The following is a 21,362-nucleotide window of genomic DNA, read 5'->3' on the forward strand; positions in this document are numbered from 1 at the left end:
TAGTATACAAATAGTTAGAAATGCATTGTGATTTTTCAAAGTTACAAAGTTTTAAGGTTACTAGAGTACGTTTTGCAAGAAAATACTTTATCAGTCTTTCTACTTCAGAATTTCATGTTAAATTCAACTTGTTATTTGATGTGTCTTTATGATTATTTGTGAAATTTACTAGTAATTTATGAGTAAAATCGTTTCAAATTAAATCTTACACCAAAAGTGTAGTGACTGATCAATCAAAATGAAAATTGTCATTATTTATTGACCTTCAAGTTCTTCCAAACACATGACTTCTTTCTTCTGTGGAACACAAAAGCAGATGTTTGACAGAATGTCCCAGCTGCTCATTTCCATACAATGGAAGTCTATGGAGATGCTGAGGATGTCAGTAGTTTAGTTTAAGCAATAATAAAATTATATCCGACACAATAAGATGATAGTTATTCTCATGTCATACCGATAACCAATAAATGACTATAATTAAAAACTGATACTATTTTGTCAAAATAAATTTCAAATAAAACACTTATATGGTCTTTGTTACACGTTACATATACTTATTATAGTAATAACTGTAAATTCTTCATACATACAAGCAACTAAACCAAACCCTATCCTTGAACCTAAACCTATAGTTAGTTCATGTTGTTAGTTAATTGTACTCAGTATGTACGTGTTAATTATAGTGTAATAAAACCTAAAAGTGACATTTAACCAAAACACTAAAAACTCAAATCAGTTATATTACAAGTGAATTTAAGAATTATTCAATCACTAGATTTGAGTACTAAGAGAAAGACTGTCAGTGAATAATAATTTAAATTTCAGTCTGTTCTTCAAAAAAAAAAAAAAAAAAAAAAAATTCAGAAGATTTAGGAAATAGTGCACTAGTATAGACCAACTTTATGATACTTTTAAGGTGTTTTTTGGTGCTTTTGGTGTTCACAGCTTCCGTTGGTATTCATTGTATGGAAAAGAGAAGCTGAGACATTCAACTAAACATCTACATTTTTGTTCCACAGCAGAAAGTCACTTGTTTGTCCCCAAAATTAAAAGTTGCTGAAAATTTATCCACGATGTAAATGAGATAAATGTGACAAATGTAGCAAAACATCACTTGCTTACCAGTGGATCCTCTGCAGTAAATGGGTGCCGTCAGAATGAGAGCCGAAACAGTCAACAGACATCAGAAAGACAAAAGCTGTTGAGACATGCATGGGACATAAGACAAGTATTTTAAACTGTAATATATATATATATCTTGACTATGAAAGCTGTGTCAAACCATACGCCTCCTCAAACTGCCTGTTTACAGAGCAAAACTTGCATTCAACATGGCAAACCAGAAGATCTCAAGCTCCCCAGCAAAAAGTAATAACAACATTAATCACTGACAGTAATCCTGCAGGTGCTGTGCTAGCAAAGACTGTAGCATTGCTAATGAGCTAGCGACAGATCTGCAACAGGATCCCCGTGATACCTGGGATATCCAAACCTTCATTCATATAGATTACCTTGAAAGTCTCTGTTGTTGTTCAACGGAGAAAGGTCATTTGTAAAACATGACAGAGTTAATAATTACCTGCTTAGATCACCATCAAGCAAAAGGATCATGTGACACTGAAGACTGGAGGAATGATGTTGAAAATTCAGCTTTACATCACAGGAATAAATTGCATTTTACAATATATTCAAAAAGGGGACAGTTATTTTAAATTGTAATAATATTTCACAATATTTCTGTTTTCACATTATTATTCAAATTTATTATTCAAATAAATGCAGCGTTGGTGAGCATACAAGAATATATATATATATATATATATATATATATATATATATATATATATATATATACTCCACAATATGTTTGATCATGCTCATTTCCCAAAATGGCTTAATTATTATAGAGAAGAAGAAAGTCAACTGTTATGTTGTTTGTAGATAATTTGGGATGATAACATCCTGAGCAAATGGTGACCAATTGTAGAATGGAAGCAGGTGTGGGACACTGAGAACCACCTCAGACAAAGGGTGTCAGAACTTAATTAACATAAAGACCACAGCTGTAACGACAGGAGCAACTTAATTTACATTAAGGGTAGTAAACTATAAGTGTATAAAATGTTTCAGCTTAGGATGTTCGTGGTTCATTCCCACTATGTTGAACCCAAGGTATTACATGTACTTTGTCACTGCTATGCTGCAATAAACATCTTCATTTAGAGCTTCAATGTCCTCATCACTTTTTCTTACAGTGCTGTCAGAATGAGAGTCCAAACAGCTGATAAAAAACATCACAATAATCCACAAGTAATCCAAATCTATCAATAATATGTTTGAACTTCAAACTGTTGCTTCTTGCCAAAATATGATTCCTCTATCCATTTTCACTAGAGGAAGCATTATAATAGATTTTTTACAAACACGCAGCTTTTCGCTTCATATGACCTCTTTAAGTTCACACTATATATTTGACAGAATAGTCATGTCTCAGCAATATAATTTAATGTGAACACAGACTTCACCAGCTGTTCTTGAGAATACAGCAAAAAGCAAATTAAAAAAAGAAAAAAGAAAAGTACTAGAAGTTCCCCGAAGGCCCCACAAGAGTTTAATTGGCTTTTTTTGTGACCACAGCATCTCTCATTAAATCCTCCAATGTGCATATTTGACTGAGCACAGTCTTGAAATTAACCTCCTTTCTGCTCCAAAACTTTCTGTACATATAAGAAAGTCAGTGTTTTTATCTTAGACTAAATCATTGATCAGTGGTGGTTCTCTTAAAATGGTTCACTTTCAAGGATGAGGCTAAATTTGTTTCTGAGAAAACACAGAAGTTACAGTCCATCTGAAGTGCGGTGTCAAATTTCTGAATGCTGTTTGGGCTCTGGATAGATGTACTCTGTTCTGTCATCATTAGAGTGAGTTTAATCCCATTATAAACCAATATGACTTACTTGCATCTGTGTAACACAAAAGAAGTTTTGAAGAATGCATGCTTTCCCACCCCCATTTAGACAATAAGTTTAAAACATAAATTAAATGTATTTATTTATGTATGTATGCTTGCATGCATGTATGTATTTATTAATTTATTTTTTTTTAATTTTATTTTACCAGTTAACCAGTTAACGCAATAACTTTGGAAAATAATAAAAAAAAATACTTTACTTTTTTCCCTAAAATAGGTACAGTTTCATACAATTCACCTCACATGAACTGAAAACTAAATTAAACATTCTAATATTTAGTAACTATTGCACATCAACAGCACCATCTCAGGGCGTAATTATTTTGGTTTTAGTGCCGCTTGTGTTGAGAGGTGCACCAAGCCCTCACAGGACAATTTTGCTCCAGAACAAATGAAAAGGCTCTGTCTCTTTATTACTGCTGTAGGATCCAGTGATTGAACTTTAGGTCTAATGTTCAAGCATCAAATGATGGCCTCCTTCCTGAGTTGTGCTGAAGCAGCACTGGCTATCCATCAGAAGAGTGGGAAGGGGGTCTCTCCCCTCAACACTATTAGGAAATGTTCAGTTTCAGCATTCTTGATGTGTCACTAAAACCAGGTTAAAGTGATATATTAGTAAGAGATAGTTACTCCCCAACATTTCTGTGCATTGAATAAAGGCAGCAGTTCTACTAAATTAAAGGGACAGATCACCTCTAAAGTCATTGTACATCTGTATGACTTTATGGAGCACAAAATATGATATTTTTGAAGAAGAGTGGAGACCAAACAACACTGGACCTCATTGACTTCATTGTGTGATTGATTGACTGATTGATTGATTGACTGATTGTCGATTGATCAATCGATACATAACGAAAAATAAATAACATACATGGGCATGACACACTAATTCAAGCTGATGAGTCATGCAAAAAGTATTCAAATGCAAAACGCAGCAAATGACCAATCAGAATCAACCATTCCAGAGAAATTTGCACTGCATGAAAAGGCACGTTTCCGGACTGTTCACATCAGTGCACGAACCAATAAACGGATTGTTTCCGGCAGTTTCTGTGTATGTGCCCTGGTGTTTCTGGTTCTTGACACTGTCAGAAACGGACTCTTTTGTGCCCGGCAATTTTCCAGTCCGATCACTAATGCAATTAACTCCCAGACACGGACGTAAATGTTTACTCACTCACCGGTATACCCACGTACATCCCTGTGCATGAGAAGTAACGTCTCCACAATATCCAGGGTACAACCAGTTAAATCTCTGTAAACGGAGACTCATGTCTCAGTAAACACCTACTGTATAAATTACCATACACTTAATATGTTTTAAATGCTACGGGCCTTCTACACAAAAATGTGTCATATGTGCTTATAAAAACTGTCACCAAAGCCACAAACATAGCAACGCATCACCAAAACTCTTTTTTTTTTTTCAGCAAATGCAAGACTGCAAACATTTCACAGGACTGCAAATATTATTAAACAAACTCAGCAGGACTGCAACATCATTTAGATTGAGAAAAAGATTTTAAATATTTTGCAAACACAGACACTTCAAGTAAATAATTAAAATGATTAAAAACATAATAATTTTTAAAAAGAAAACATATATATATATATATATATATATATATATATATATATATATATATATATATATTATATATATATATATATATATATATATACTAACCAAAAGACAAACACAATAATGAATACACTTGCAATGGACACTCGAGCCAGGACAGTGATTACTGCTTTCAATCAGATCTCAATCAGACAGACACACAAACATATTCTACAACTCTAATGGCACCATCAGGACAACGCCATATATATATATATATATATATATATATATTTCATTTAATTCTGCCTGTTAGAAGCTATAGAAGATACTGTTATGCTCATAAGTTTACATACCCCTAGCTAAGAGATGGGCAAACTCGGTCCTGGATGGCCAGTGCCCTGCAGAGTTTTGCTCCAACCCTGATCAAACTCACCTGCCTGTAGCCTTCTAGTAATCCTGAACACCTTGATTAGCTTCAGGTCTGTTTAATTACGGTTGGAGCAAAACTCTGTAGGACAGTAGCCCTCCAGGACCAAATTTGCCCTAGCAGAATATGCGATCATTTTAACAAAATAAGAGGGATCATAATGCATGCTATTTTTATTTAGTACCATCCTGAATAAGCAATTTTATTTACTGATTTTATAAAAATCAAAATGTATAATTTATAAAAATGTTCAAAAGTTTACATAGACTGGATGACCCACAGCTGTTTTTTTTTATGTTTTCAGTTCAACTGCCTGCTGTTCTTCCGAAAATCCGCCAATTCCCGCAAATTCTTTGGTTTTCCAGCATCTTCTGCATATTTGGCCCCTGTCCGACAAGACTTATAATTTTGAGATCCATCTCTTCACTCAGAGGAAAAAGGACTCGTACACAAGTATTTTAAAAGGTGAAAACATTATTTACTTATGCTCCAAGCATTGTGTTGCTTTCTTGAGCATCAGTAAATGTGTTCACCTTTTAAATAGTTGTGCCCCCGCATTGGCGATCCCCCCGGTACAGCTGTCGGTAGCGATGCAGTTGTGTCCTAAGACTGCCTCGTCCTGGCGGGGAAACCCGTCACTCCCCTCCCTGGACTGTATGCATTCATCTGGTCTGACAGGTGGTGCATATGCGGCTTGTGGTGAAGCTGCCTCTGCCTTACAAGCTATGGTGTTACTGCAGGTGCACCAGGCAAAGGAACTGAAGGACCTGCACGAGGGTGGACATGATCCAGAAGTTCTGAAAGAGCTCCGAACCGCTACTGACCTCACGCTCCGAGTGACATTGATCACTGTGAGTTCTCTGGGTCATGCGTTGTCCACATTTGTGGTCCAGGAGAGCACAGAGAGTCACGGATGGATCAACACCGGACCACACTCATCCTCCTCTGTCACCAGCAAGCAGCAGCGGTCGGTTCGAAAACGTCAACAAAGACCCTATTCACGCACCCTCTGCCAAACTGTGGAACCAGGTAAGCATTGCACCGCAAACTCAGACCCCTATTCAGTCCACCCACAAGCCACCCGAGTTGGGTCCCTGCATTCCACCATGGCGGTGGTCCCACTGGTCCCGCTTGCACGTCTTGACAACAGGCTTATACTAGCACAGTCTCGGGATCAGTTGTTCGCGCACAGGGACCTCAGCCAGTTGGGTCTTCGGGTCAACTGGGAAAAGAGCAAACTCTCCCCGATGCAGAGGATCTCTTTTCTCAGTATGGAGTTGGACGGGCCCCCAACTGCACTGACATATTAATTGCATAGAGTTGTTAGTGGCGCACCTTGCCTCAAACCGGCTCAAAGGGCACTTACGAGGCAAGCACGTGCTGGTCCGAACAGACAACACAGCGACCGTTGCATACATCAACCAACAAGGTGGTCTTGGGCCAGCTGACTCCCAGGTAATCCTGAGGCCTTGGCCAGGCTATGTGCCCAAGGTTCCCACATCTCTCTTCAGGGATCAGGTGGTGAGCCTGCAAGCGCTGCCTCCAGAGGAGCAGACCCAGACCCAATCCTAGCTTTGCTTTGTCCCGTCCGAGCTTTGAAATGCTTCATAGAACACACACAAAGCTTCAGGACCTCAGACCAGCTCTTTGTCTGCCACGGAGGCCGGCAGAAGGGGAATGACGTCTCTAAGCAGAGAATGTCCAACTGTATTGTGGATGCCATGACCCTGGCTTATCAGGCACAGGGTGTGCCCAGCCCACTAAGGTTGCGAGCTCACTCTACTAAGAATGTTGCATCCTCCTGGGTGCTTGCTCGTGGTGCCTCGCTGACAGATATTTGTAGAGCTGTAGAGCTGTGGACTGGGTGACCCTTAACAAGTTGTCGGCTTGCTAAAACTGCTTCAGAGAGTCTGTACTGTAGACCCTGTCAAGCTCATCCATCCCCTCAGCAGCCAGAGGTGGCATAATGTCCGGCCCCAGGCCCTCACTCACTAATCTTCCATATGCACCTAAACTGATGTTCATATGTGTAAGCACTTACGAAACCTCCTTCGGGAAGGATGGGGCTTCCCAGTGTTATCCAATCTCACTGAGTGGGTAGTGCTACGATAACGCTGACTGTTTGTTTTGTTGCGAGCCCTGGCCTTCACCTAAAAGAGGTGCAGGCGGCTTGTACGGGGCACTGGAAGGGGCAGCATTCATGGCACTTTGGTAGGGATCCCAATTCGTTGGTCACCAACGAATGAGAGTGACAGACTGAAAGGGAATGTCTCAGTTACGTATGTAACCCTCGTTCCCTGAAGGAGGGAATGGAGACATGATGTTTGAAAATTCTGATATATTAATTAACAAATTAAGACACACCATTTGTCCTCCAAGGCTGTCTCAGGTAAATCAGAAGTCAGCTGCAGTGTTTGGAGCTTCTGAAATCAGATGAGCAGAATGTGTCTGCAGATTTGTCATTGGGGAATATGTTAACTAAAGCAAGCTAGATAAACTTTTTTTAAATTTACGTAGCAGTTGCTGCGTAAAGTTACCAGTTACCAGCAGTTTACCAAGATAACTAGACTAATTTTACAACATAAACCCACTGAAATATATCCATTAACAACACTTAACATTAAGTTTTCTTCACACACAGACAAAACTTACTAGAGAAGTGTGACATAATATACCTTGGTAAATAAATACTATTTAAATTCACATCTTGCACACTTTAATGTCTTTTGAATGGAACATATATGTTCCCGTCAAACTGGAATCATGGTGGAATATCCTATGATGTTCACTTCGCAGGACACTTACGGTCGACTAGAACAAACCTCTGAATTGATAAGAGAAACGTACAAAATAGGCCCAGAATTGAGAACCACTGATGTAAATGATATAACAAATTCGACTAAGCCTTACTTAGCAGCAAGTTCTATGTCTGCATAGTACAAATAAAAGGAAAATCCTATTTTACAAAATATAACAAAATATAATGCAGTGATTTAATTGGAATGGAGTGAATTACTTGTAGCAAATGGCAATGTATTTAGGTCATATGCTTTGTCATTCGAAGTCCAAGTTGTTTTGGGACCATAAAAGGGTTGTGGGTCTTAGAAATTTAAAACAGTCCTAAGGTAGCAGTTCTGGATTCCAGATGGACACTCATTTCTCCAGAGACTGAGCCGAACGCATGCCATGCTCCAGATTTTATGGACACTTTTTTTCTCCACTCCAATGGCTTATGTCATTTTTGTTTCTCAATTTAATTTCAGGCCTCAACGAAAACCAATGACTTTCTAAATACCCTTGGTGTCTCCTTAGCTCTAAAGCAATGTGATATGTATTTAACAAAGCATCTGCCGGAGAGCCTTTCCACCTCCTTGTGTGTCTTTTTCTCAGATAAAAACAGCCGACAGATGTGACAATGAGGGGAGTCACTGATGGATGTTGAAGATGCCATTTTAAAAACGAAAAAATTTAAATAAAAATCACTTTGAGAGTTTTGCACTGTATCAGGATAAAAACTGTTAATGTCAGGTATAACATTCATCCACACAGAAAGGGTAAGAAAAAAATGTTTGAAGATGAAATTGAAGACATTATGACAGATGTTCACGGTTAATTTTATTTTTACATATTTTTTTTTTTTTAAAAGTCTTCAATAGACTATGAAACATCTAATTCATTAGCACTACATAACCATGTTTGTTTATATTGCCATGAAATGTGGCAGAGCCTGTCGATGTAAATTTATTTTTAATTAACAAAATCATCCACGGAAGGGATGGAAAATAATTAACTGGCAAAATGTGCTCACAGACTAATACAATAATAATGTTATTTTTGTTTCTTACGGTTAAGTTTTTTTTTTTTTGGACAGAAATGTTCATTTTTAACTGTCACTGCAATAAAAAATCTCTGAAAATGTATATGGTTTTACAAGTAAACATGAGGGTGAGTAAATAATGGAAAACCTTTGGTTATAATCTATTCCAATGTAATGTGATGCAATATAATTATGAAACTCGCCAAATGAACATTCAGTTATCTTTAAAAAAGATATTAAAGAGACACAATAAAAATGTCATAACTCTATCTATGATACTTCAAATAATAAAATCGAACAGATTCTCTAAACATTGTAACTTTATGTATCACATGAAAAAATACAGTTTCAGTATATCATGAGAGTTAGTAAATAATGACAGAATTTTCATTTTTAGGTGATCTATCCCTTTACACTGCTCATAGGTTAAAAAGTTGCAGAGGAGGAGAAGGAAGCAAATATCAGCCATTTAGGTCCCTGCAGTCTATGTCAAAAAAGAGCAAAAGTCAGATGAAATGCATTGCCATACCAACAATTGCTTTTCTCCTCAAGTGGTGTTCATCGTCTGGTTGCCCCTCTTAGGGTCCACTTCACTCTCGTCTTTGTCCAGTTGATCTTGGACCACAAGTACTCCAAGAAGGCGATCAAATCGCTATGATTCCCATCCACCACTGCAAACATCCGCTTGGCAGTGCAGCCGACCCAAGATTTTTGTGCTATTACAGTAGGACACAGAACAGGAAAATCAATGTCCAAATATTGGGAACATACAGCACCGTGTTGGGACATGGCTAAAGATATTTACAGCCAAGTTAATTACCTTTTCGGAGGTAATCAGTGAGATCTGAAGAAGCAGACAGAAAGAAAATAGGTGAAGCAGACTTTAATTACAGAGAAATTCAATTAAGACTAGCAAAGAAGCATATAAATTTATCCAACTCAATACTGGTTTAAAGGGAAAACATTTCTTATAACAATATTGACCATGTTAACATAAAAGCCTGTTTTTAAAAGCCCTCAGTGTCTAATAAAGAACATGCTATTCATGCAGTAATATTTTAGCTATAAACTCATATTTTAGCTATTACATTCATTATCAGTTGATTTGGCTATTGTAAGTTGTTTCTGTTAGCAGTTTAAAGTATCTGTTTTGTTTTAATGGAATTACATCTTCAATTTTATTTATTTATTTATTTATTTATTTATTTATTTATTATTATTAATTGACCATTATTTTTGGGTGAATCTAATTTTAATTTTTTTTTCATGTAAAAAAAAAAAAAAAAAAAAAGTCTTATATAGCTGAAAATCATGATTTCTTATTGTCTGAATTAGTTTTTTTTCTTCTTTTTCTTTCCATTATGTATCATTGTATAATCAAAATATTTTATTTTACTTTTCTTTTGGTAATATTTAATTAATTTTATTTATAAAACCCCTAAATAGTTATTTTCCTATTTCTACACCATAAAATTACTTCTTTTTTCTTATAAAAATGTGTGTACATAAATCGACTCTTTTACCGTACCATACTTTGACTTTAAATTGATGGAATTATCTCTCACAACTATGTAAGATACAGGAAATTGTCACTTTCCCTCACTGATAAGCTCTGAAGCACTGAAAAGTCTGTGTGCTCGCTCTGAGAAAATATTTTAATCTAAAAAGTTCTTACACGAAGAGCTATTTTGTAGAACATCAAAACTGTTACCACATTATCAAAAGAAAAACAGCATTTATCAGTGATCATACACTGGGTTATCTAAACACTTTTAAGCATGATTCAATTAGTGCCATGTGTTCTTTGCATTTATGCAAGCAAGTGGAGTTTTTGGTTAAAAATTTAAATTGTCAATTATTACCGTCAATATCTGTTAACAAGATAGAGTAACAATGCTGACAGTATTTAACAAATCTGACAGTCGACCAGTCAATTATGTTACTTTACAATTCTGTTACTTTAAGGGTAAACTCTGTTAGACAAATCAGGCAATTAGTCCTTACATTCCAACACTTAAAACTGAGGTAATATTACACTTTTGCCTAAAATAGTTTATAAACAGAGTTGACAAATAATACTACAAAAGAAATCAGGTTTTTATTAAAAGTAAAAAAAAAAAAAAAAAAAAAGGAAGTAACTTGTATTGTACTGTAAGTACTGAATTATTAAAATGTAATATATTTTCAATAAAACACTGGAAAGAATTACTGTAAGTGAACAGTTTTTTTTTTCTGAAATGCAAAATGTATCTCCAATTATAGACACCCAAAGCTGTGCATTAACATGATTTTACCATGATTAATGGGGTTTAAAGCATGCTGCTTTGCATCTGACAACCATGCTAAAATAAATTGTGCACATTCTCTCATGGCTTGTTGTTTTATTTTAAACTTCACTGCCATTTACAGCAAATTAAATTAAATAAACAACAAAATAAGAACTTCCAAGAAAAGTGCCTTTTTCCCCAAGCTATTTGTTATTCTCTCATCAAATTTAGTGATGCGCAAAGCAGCTAGCATCTTTATGGCCAAAACTGTGTCACTAAATGTGGACTCTTCATATCTGTGGTGAAATATGTTCAAACTTTAGGAGCCTTGGGGAGTTTTATCCCCTTTCGCCTAGCTAGAAGAGTGTGAAATTGTATCTCAGAGGTTTTAGAAAGAAGAAAGCGTGAAAAAGGCATCTACAAAAAGCAATTAATAACAAATCAACTGGAAAGAACACAGTGCACAACTGTCCAGCAGACATAAAACATGAAACAAGTGGAAAAGTAGATGAAAGACTGAGGCGAAAAATTAAAGAGGACATATGATGTTGCTAAAAAGAACATTATGTTGTATATTTAGTGTAATGCAATGTTTTTATGCAGTTTAAGTTTCAAAAAACACATTAATTTCCACATAATGTACATTATTGTTACTTCTCTATGCCCCTCCTTTCTGAAACGCTTAATTTTTTACAAAGCTCATCATTCTGAAAAGCGAGGTGTGCTCTGATTGGCCAGCTATCCAGTGAGTTGTGATTGGCTGAATACCTCAAGCGTGTGACAGAAATGTTTTGGCCCTTAACGGACTCTACTTCGTCCATGGTGAAAGCCGATCCGGCGATCCACAGTGCAAAGTTGATGTATTTCCTCAGCGACCAGCACGGATCAGCTCTAAGCATGACAAACCAGATATTGTCCTCTTTTGGAAGGCCAAACAAAGTAGTTTCCCTTTCACAACAAAACACAGCGTCTCCACAACATGGCGGCGGTAATAACAATACTACAGCAAGAATAAAAGTTACACCTTCTTTCTTTGCATGAACATTTGTGCAGTGTTATGCAAATCTTCCCACATCATGACGTAGATATGTGGAGGTGTGTTTAAATGAGGCATTTTAGGAGGGTGTGGACAAGTCTTAACTTTTATAAAGAGCTTGTAACACTCCAAAGAGTAAGGAAAAATTTAAACTGCATCATATGACCCTTTTAAAGTATCATTGAAAATTAAAATTAACCCATTTACTTACATCAAAATGTATAAAACATGATATCACCAAGGCCAAGTTAACTACACAAGACCAAATGTAACTGCAAAAGTAATCATTGTTTTCAAACAAGTTTCCCCAGACACTCCCTGTTTACCATTGGTCAAATGGACATATAGCCATGACCCCAATTTAAGCCAATGGTTGAGCAAGTGCTTCCGTGTACAACTGTTGGTGCAAGCTAGATTAAAGTGATTATTACATTTTGAATATGGATATTTTCTTACAAAAGCACATCGATTCGCTACAGGAGGCCTTTGTTCACTCCCCGGAGCCATGTGAGACACTTTTTTTTTATGGATGGGCGCTTTTTATTTTACTTCTTTTGGGCTGAAGCACCTCAACCTGCTGACTGCCATTAAACAGTTTGGAAGATCAAAGACAATTTTTAATATAACCCCGACTGGATTTGTTTGAAAGAAGAAAGTCATAAACACCTAGGATGCCTTGAGGGTAAGTAATTTATGGGCTAATTTTCATTTTTGTGTGAACTAACCCTTTAAGTTGTTCCTCTTGGACACCATGTTAAAAACCTAATGTTCATCAATTTAGCATTTTTGTTTATAATGAACTATTTCCATACAATTGTTGTTAGGAATTTCAAGTAAATAATGTTGGCTGTACAGCACTGAACCAAACTGGCATTACTGCATAATGTATATGCTTGTAACTGCCTGACATGTCTATTTTTGTGTTGTCACTCGTCTTTCCAGCCCCCAGTTTTGGGTCAGTTGGTGCACAGCTGTTTTTCTGCATTGTTTCCGACTTCTGCTGTTATCCTATTAGCAAATGTAATTGTGACAGTGGTCGCTATAGCATCCTCTGTAATTATCAGTGTCTGTGACAAACTATTTAAAAAGATGCAGAAGATCATTATCTTAGATCCTAGTGGCATAATGGAGCATTTAAGTATTTTACTGCATGAAAATGTGCCCAGTTTTAAAAATGGAAGAAAATGATTTGACATTCTGTCCATTTGTTGCTGTTTTCCATGTTTGTGGAGTCAGTTCATGGAGTTTGTATGTAAACTGTGGATTTACACAGCTTTTTAAAAATGGCGAGAACCGGTGTTCCGTATAGCATGCGTTCAGCCAATCAGTCTACACTTGTACACAATATACACAATGTACACTTGTACACAATGTATAATGTACGCAGAATCAACAAGAAGAAAGGAAGGAAGAATCAGTCAGATCCACACTATGCAGAATCAATGAGAAGAATCAACAGGGAGAATTTTTAAGGCCTGCGCAGACCAGCTAGCAGGGATATTCACCACCATCTTTAATCTCTCGCTTCTGCAATCCACAGTTCCAATCTGCCTCAAATCAGCTACAATTATCCCAGTACCAAAGAAAAGCATAGTGAATTGCTTTAATGACTACCGACCAGTTGCCCTAACCCCCATTATCACTTAATGTTTTGAGAGACTCATCCTCTCTCATATTAAAGTTTCCATCCCTACCAACCTTGATCAACATCAGTTTGCATACCAAGCAAACAGATCGACGATGGATGCAGTCATCACAGCTCTCCATACAGTGCTTACTCACCTGGACAGTGGAAACACCTTTGTAAGAATGTAATTTGTGGATTTCAGCTCAGCTTTTAATACAGTCAGCCCACATAAACAGGTTCAAAAGCTTAGGCAGTTCAGTGTGCACATAGATACTGGATTTTCTGAGCAATAGACCCAAGAAGGTCAGGATGGGAGATCTCACATCATTCACACTCATTCTGAACACTTACACCCACAGGGGTGTGTTCTCAGACCCCTACTCCCTCCCTCTACTCCCTCTTTACCAATGACGGTTCCCCTATTTATCCTACAAATACCATTGTCAAGTTTGCTGATGATACCATGATAGTCAGGCTGATATTAGACAACAGTGAGAGGGGAGTCAGCATTTCACAGAATGTTGCTCCTACAACAACTTGGATCTTAACATTAAAAAGACCAAGGAAATAATTTTGGATTTCAGGAAATCTAAGCGCACTGAGCACTCTGCCCTCTTCATATATGGAGAGGAGGTAGAGAGGGTATAGAGCTTCAAATTCATTGGACTGCATATCTCTTCTGACCTCACCTGGTCTATGCACATCTCCCAGCAGGTGGGGATGGCACAACAGAGACTTTACTTCCTCAGGAAGTTGAAGCACGCCTGGCTCACACAAAACCTGTTGACCAACTTCTACTGTTCAGCCATAGAAAGCCTGCTAACCTATTGCTGCATGGTGTGGTTCTCCAGCTGCACAGAAGAGAACAGGAAGGACCTGCAGCGAGTAGTGAGGGCAGCTGAGCGTGTCATTGGTACGTCACTATCCATACTTGGTGACATCTACACTGACCGACTCCAAAAGAAGGCCAGATGCATTTTATAAGACCCCACTCACCCTTGACATCATCTGTTCGCCCCTCTACCTTCGGGGAGAAGATATAGACTAATAAAATCCAGAACAAACAGACAAAAATAGCTTCTTTCCTCAGGCAGCTAGATGCTTAAATACGTAATTCCACTTCCTTCAAGGACTCATGCAATAAACCCCTACCCCTAACAAAGTGCAACAATCCTTCCCCCATTAGATTACCATACTGCACTATTACATCTCTTGCACTACCTCACTATACTTCCTCAGTGTAATTATATACTTATATTTATATTTTTGTATTTATGTCTTTGTTTGAATGTTGCTGTCTGTTTATAATGTCTGCGTTTCTTGTTTATAAACACTGTCATACTGTTTGTTACCTGCTAATCTGAAGAGCTGCCAAACTGTATTTCGTTGTTCCTAAACAATGACAATAAAGTTATATTCTTCTATTCTATTCTACAGGTAGTTCCTATTGTGCTGTGTTAGACCCTACTCTGAAGTAGGAGCTAATTTAGTCCCCTCAAAAGAGGTTGTTGTAACTAAAATCATTCCCAGTTCCTGCGGTGTGAACACACCAGAAAGCAGGTACTTCTGCCAATAGTTATAGAAACTATGAAGATGTTCCTCTGGTGTCAAAACCCTTATTTAACATAATATAATGGCTTTTGAATTAGTCATCAATGGAAAATCATGCTTTTTGGTCAGCATACTGGTGTAGTTATTGAATCAATCTATAACTAACAAAGCTAACCAGCCAAACGTTGATTTTACTAGATTCAATTCTAATAAACTTCAGGGAGAAAATAATAATAATAATAATAAATAAATGAATAGTTGTATTACATCTCTAATCATCAATGGCCAGTATATTAACTGCTTTGTAAGGCACAGAAAGGAGAAATTTTGAAGAATTTTCAAAAAGCTGTTTTTCCAACCCAGGATCTTAGGAAAACTTTCCTGTGGTGACAAAGTTTTCTTTTACATACTGTAAGTCCAAAATAAATTGTATATGCTTGTATCTTTCTGTAGTTTGCATCGTGCAAGTGCAGAAACTGCATAATGGCAAAACATCTACAATGATTTAATGAAATATTTATGAAGTTGTTTATGAAAAGTTTTATTTTTCCTGAATACATTACTACTTTTGAATGGCTGTCAATGGAAAAAGTGTAGTTGCATCATCTACCAGCAAGGGGTCTCTACATTATGCAAACCGGGCTAACATAGACTTCAGCTATATTAGAAATTTCATACCTAAAAACAAAAACATAAAAAAGGTCTGAATTCACACAATTCATAAAACAGTACATGCAAAGTACCAACAATGGACACTTTACCATCCCAGAGGAGATGAAGTGACGCAACTGACGCTGTAGGTCACATGTCAATAACAACATGACAGATAAAGTGTACTGGGTTGCGTTTATAGTATACACATTCATACTATATAGAACATACTGTACATAGAATACAAATAGGTAACCCCATCCCCAAACTGACACCACTGGCATAGAGTTAGCTCCAAGTTTTCTGATTGGCTAACATGCAAACCATGCCTAGATTGATTTCTGTGGTTTATAGTCTCTAGGATTGTCGCCGACACAAGGGTCATTTCTCAGGACACCTAACTCAGTGCTATCTATCAGGTAGTAGGAACATTATATGCACAGTATTCATAAAAACTGCTTACAGCAGCTTTAAAGCAAACTTTCCTCCAACATGCTTTTTCATGATTTTTTGTAGAATAATAAGTCAAGAAGTGAACAGCCTTTGAGGATGAAACTGTTTGAATAATTCCACCCCCTGTGCTTTTACAAGCATTGTCACGGAGGACTTTTACTATAAACAGGAAGGCTGTATTTGCAGCAACACACCGAATAACCCATCTGGCGTGTCCATAGAGCCCTATATAAAGAGACACCGCCTGGTCTACAAAGCGTCTGTTCAAGAGGATAAAACCTTGACATCACCCCCAGCACATAAAATAAAAACGAACCACGTTTTCAATCCAACCAATAATCGACGCAGACTTCTTAGAACCACTATTAACACCAGCTAAATGTACATTTGATGTCTTTGTCTAAGCAGATTTTATCTCAGATTTCATGTTGGTGCCAAGAACTGAAGGCTTCCCTGAGGTCTTTTACAGATCCAGCTGTTCTGGGGGTCGAACGGAGGACTGAGAAGGAGAAAAAAAGAAGATATGTCAAAAACAATGAGAAATAATCACATTGAAAATTGTGTCTTTTCACTGTTAATGTCTCATTGATGGGTACAGTTTTAATTGTGCAATAATGTGCCCATCTGTGCAGAGAGTGCATTAAATGGCTAAGTGCTGGGAAAGTGTTGGTGTTTGTGTTGCTGCATAAAGAGAAAACATCACAAGCAATATTAATCACAGCACAGGAATTTATAGATTAAAGTCTATGTTGATCTAACCCTACATAGTTATCACAGCCTCAGCCCTTAGGTGCTCACTATACCAGCTCTGAGACCAAGTTGAAGCTACAATAATTAGCGGCTAGAGATGTCATGGGCAATAAAGGAACATAGATGCATACTGTTTATAAAGCTTTGTTGTTTCAATCCAAATTTCATCTTTGACTAATCCATTTAAAGCCTGTTTGACCAATAGTGCCAATACAGCCAATAAGTGCAAAATTACGAATAGGAAAAACTTAAACATGTCTGTGACATAATTTCTGTAAATAATACATTGTTTTGCTTTGCTTGGTGCGCATTTCACAACATTTCAAATGTCCAGGGAGTGGTGATAAAAGCATGTTCAGTTTGAAACAGAAGAACGTGAATCTATCAACATTGGCCTTTGTAACCCTGAGAGTTTGGAAATGAAATGTCCAGCGAATGGCGCAAAAGGTTAATGTTCTTTCGCATTTAAAAACAAAGAACCAACTATACTAAACCTTACCCTAATCCTAACTGATAGTATTAACAAAAGCATACATGAGTATTTGCATACCAGGTGTGCTAATGAGCAAGTTTATTACATTAGAAAAACCATAAAGCTGATTGTGTGATGCAAACACCAAAATGTAAGTGTTTGAGGTCAAAAGGAGCTGTAAAAAAATAAAATAAATAATAAAAATAATAATCAAGAATAGTAATCAATCGATAGTGATAATGATAATGATAATTTGTGTGAACAGGAACAAAAGTTTTGGCTGTTTTACTGCCACTATTGTCCATTTCAGCTGGAAACTGCAGTGGAATTGTATCAAAATAATTGAGATATATATATAATATATATATATATATATATATATATATATATATATATATATATATATATATATATATATATATATATAGTATGTTGACGAGGATTTAATAGAAGCCATTACTTTACCATTAATATTACAGAAAGAACACCTTTTCACAAGCCCACAAAGGTCTCTAGATTTTCCATTTAAGTCTTTAGGGATCTTAATGGAAGCAAGTGATCCAAATCAGTGCTTCAGTAAGTTGGTGACAAGTGACAGTAGGCCCAGTTTAAGTCAGGCTATAATGCCTGAAGATCACAAAAATGCATTTAGTCAAAATACTATCACAAAACATATCTTCCATGGCTACTTTTGCCCACAGAATGTAAAGTTGCAACATCTACAAGAAATATTGATCTCTTGGCCAAGTCTAGTTGCTTTCTGTAGTAAAGCACTAAACATTGGAAGGTTCTCTGAAGGTTAATCAATGGAACATTGATTGGATTGTGAACATTGATCTTCACGTGAACCTCTTTTATCTTGCTGGCCATCTTAATGTGCCCGTTCTCCAAGAATGTGTCCTGAAACAAGTAGCGATTTCCCCTTTGAAATTAGTAGAAGGTGCCACTTAAAGCTAGGTTTAGGGCATCCTTGCATTTCAGTGGAAGAGTCTGGAATTTGTTCAGCCAAGAAAAACTCTGCAATGTCAAGGACAAGGTGAGAGAGTCTCACAAACATCTGGCTCAATGTCAGATCTGCTGTCGTGGCTGCAGTGGGAGTAGAGAAACCTTTCTCACAAAGGTTGGTAAAAGGAACCACATAACTCTTCGATCTTCTCCTGTTGAACACATGATCTTTAGGTATTTCATTTTACATCAAGGCAAAGACATCTGGGTTTCCCTTGGGTTGGACTCTAGTAGAAAGTACTTGAAGTCTTGAAGTTCCTCTAATGACAAGAGTTGCCTGACTGTCTTTGATGGCAGAATCAAGATTTTAATTAAAGGAGTTGACTTATTGTCTTTGATGGCAGAATCAAGCATCAAATAAATCTCCTGATTTAAGGAATGTGAATTTATTAACCAGCTAGGCTAAATGTGCCTCGGGATTACAAATAGACCTGCCAGTGACAATGCAAAAAAAACATTCAGATATATATTTCTTCTTCATCTGTACATTGGCTGTATTTATGAAATTAAAAAAAAAAACAAAAAAAAAAAAAATTTATTACATGTGGAACTGTGAAAACTTGTCAAGACTTGATGGAATTCACAGCTTTGAACAGCGGTGTCCTGAACAGATTTCTGCAAGCATGTCAGGCCAAGTGCTGTCCCCCTGTAGTTTCATTGTTGCTAACGGATTTTGTGAACGAAGAAATCCATGTGATGTCATCATGCAACTTCAACTTTACATAAAGTAATTGGTGAGTTCATGTGTCTGGTGAGTTGATTTGAAGGGTGTGTATTTTTGGTCTGTTGTTGGTGAGTCTGTTTAGGTTTTGACTGTGATTTGTGGGTTTAAAGTGTTGTTTTTGAGTGACACAATTATTGTGGGGAAAAAAAAAATCACGATAAACGATATATCGCAATATCCTTATGGGAGTAGTTGTTCACTAGAATCATATGATAGCTGTTTGATAGCCCATTCTCCACTGCAAATTAAGACAGGTTTCAGACACTACATATTTTATAGTATTTTTTCCGATTTAATATATTATACTTTCAAAGAAACATTTGCATTGGGTCTAACTCTAGTTACTTCTTTCCGAGTACCTAACAGTCTTACTGCAAGGACACAATTTTCGGGTCACTCTGCCAAGATGTGAGAGTTATTGGTGAGTCACAACATGGTGGTCTACTAATACTCTAATGAGAGTTAGTTGATGTTCGGTTCTTCTGATTTGATTTGTAAGTTTGATGTTACTTTGCTATTTTCTTTCTGTTATTAGTTTTCTAACTATTATCTCTTATGTCTATTAATATTATAAGATATTATTATTTTTCTGTATATACTTTACTATAGACATTCACTCTATATAATACTGTATGCAATGCAAAGTTCATTGAAGCAGTAAATATATATATATATATATATATATATATATATATATATATATATATATATATATATATACATGAACTTTGTATATAGGTGCTTGTGTGTGGTGTGTGTGTGTGTGTGTGTGTGTGTGTATGTATATATATATATATATATTTATATATATACACACACTCACACACACACACACACACACACACAAGCACCTCATAGCCAGGTACAATAAAGTCAAGATTTACAGTGGTGTGACATTTTTAATATGCGAGTCTAATCCCTCATGGTCTCAGAGAAACAGAGGAATAATTCTTCACTGCTATGTACTGCACTCCTATTCTCATATTTATTTAAAACAGTATTCAAAGCACTTTCCATCATATTTTTATTACTTGTATGTAACTGGATCTCTGAACAAATTTTGCAGCTTTAGCAAACCAAAAATGATACCAAATTACAAACTCTGTGCATTATAATTGCCAGCTAATACCAGTGAATAATTTTATTGCCTATTATATTCCATGAAGTGTTAATCAGCTACTAATACACAGTCCCATTTAGAAAGTACTTGAAAATATTATTAGTGGACTCCATTATTATTAGGTATTTAATTTTACTGCAGAAATCATTCCATATCATTTGTGGTATTGGCATGAATTATACTTCAAATTGTGCAGACTGTTGAGGACTTTTTTTTCAAGCAATCAGATGAAAATAAAAAAAGGTTTTTGAGGCCCACATTTAGCATGTGATGTACTCTCAATAGTCTGTCATGGTAATTGACATTCACCTGATTAGTGCACTTCATGTAAGTCACTTTAAGTGTCAGCTGAGACACTTAAGATGTAAATGATGAAGTCACCATGGGACTAATGTTATTAAGGTCGGGTAGTTCAAGTAGTTCAATCACTTCTAATGGCAAGCTAACTGTTAGGCCACATTACAAGAGAAAACCTTGTTGCCCTGTAAGATTTTCTGGTATCTGTTGTTGCTGACTCTACAGTACACATTTTTACAACAAATCAAAGAGTATGTAAAGCCTGCAACACACTACACAATTTTTGCAAAAGTTTTTGCCACAATTTATAGTCTGGACAAATCACTGCTAGTTGCCGGAAGTCAGATCCGGTCTGCAGATTTAAGATAGTGTATGATGAGTACAGACTCTAGTCTAGACTATGACTCTACTGAGTTGGAGGATATCAAACTTTGATACTAGTTTTAGAACATATGCCTAGTTTTCTAAAACCATTAACAAAGTTGGCAAGTGTACAATGCTTAGTGTTTAGTTGTGTTGTATTCCAATAGGACAACATAAGTTCTCTTTCACCCATATATATATACATATATATATATATATATATATATATATATATATATATATATATATATATATATATATATA

General features: G+C 36.4%; 1 long non-coding RNA gene across 2 annotated transcripts in view; it reads right to left on the minus strand.

Moving 5' to 3' along the window:
- The window catches only part of LOC122134920, a 38,267-nt gene that overhangs the window by 3,453 nt on the left and 13,452 nt on the right, over positions 1-21,362 (minus strand). For both annotated transcript variants that reach the window (XR_006153219.1, XR_006153218.1), the window contains exons 2-4: positions 9,603-9,626; positions 9,312-9,498; positions 1,123-1,198 (exon numbers count right to left, since the gene is read on the minus strand). This is a non-coding gene — a long non-coding RNA (uncharacterized LOC122134920). The remainder of the gene's footprint in view (positions 1-1,122; positions 1,199-9,311; positions 9,499-9,602; positions 9,627-21,362) is intronic.

The sequence above is a fragment of the Cyprinus carpio genome, chromosome A22, assembly GCF_018340385.1.
Source record: "Cyprinus carpio isolate SPL01 chromosome A22, ASM1834038v1, whole genome shotgun sequence".
In the NCBI taxonomy this organism is placed as follows: domain Eukaryota; kingdom Metazoa; phylum Chordata; class Actinopteri; order Cypriniformes; family Cyprinidae; genus Cyprinus; species Cyprinus carpio.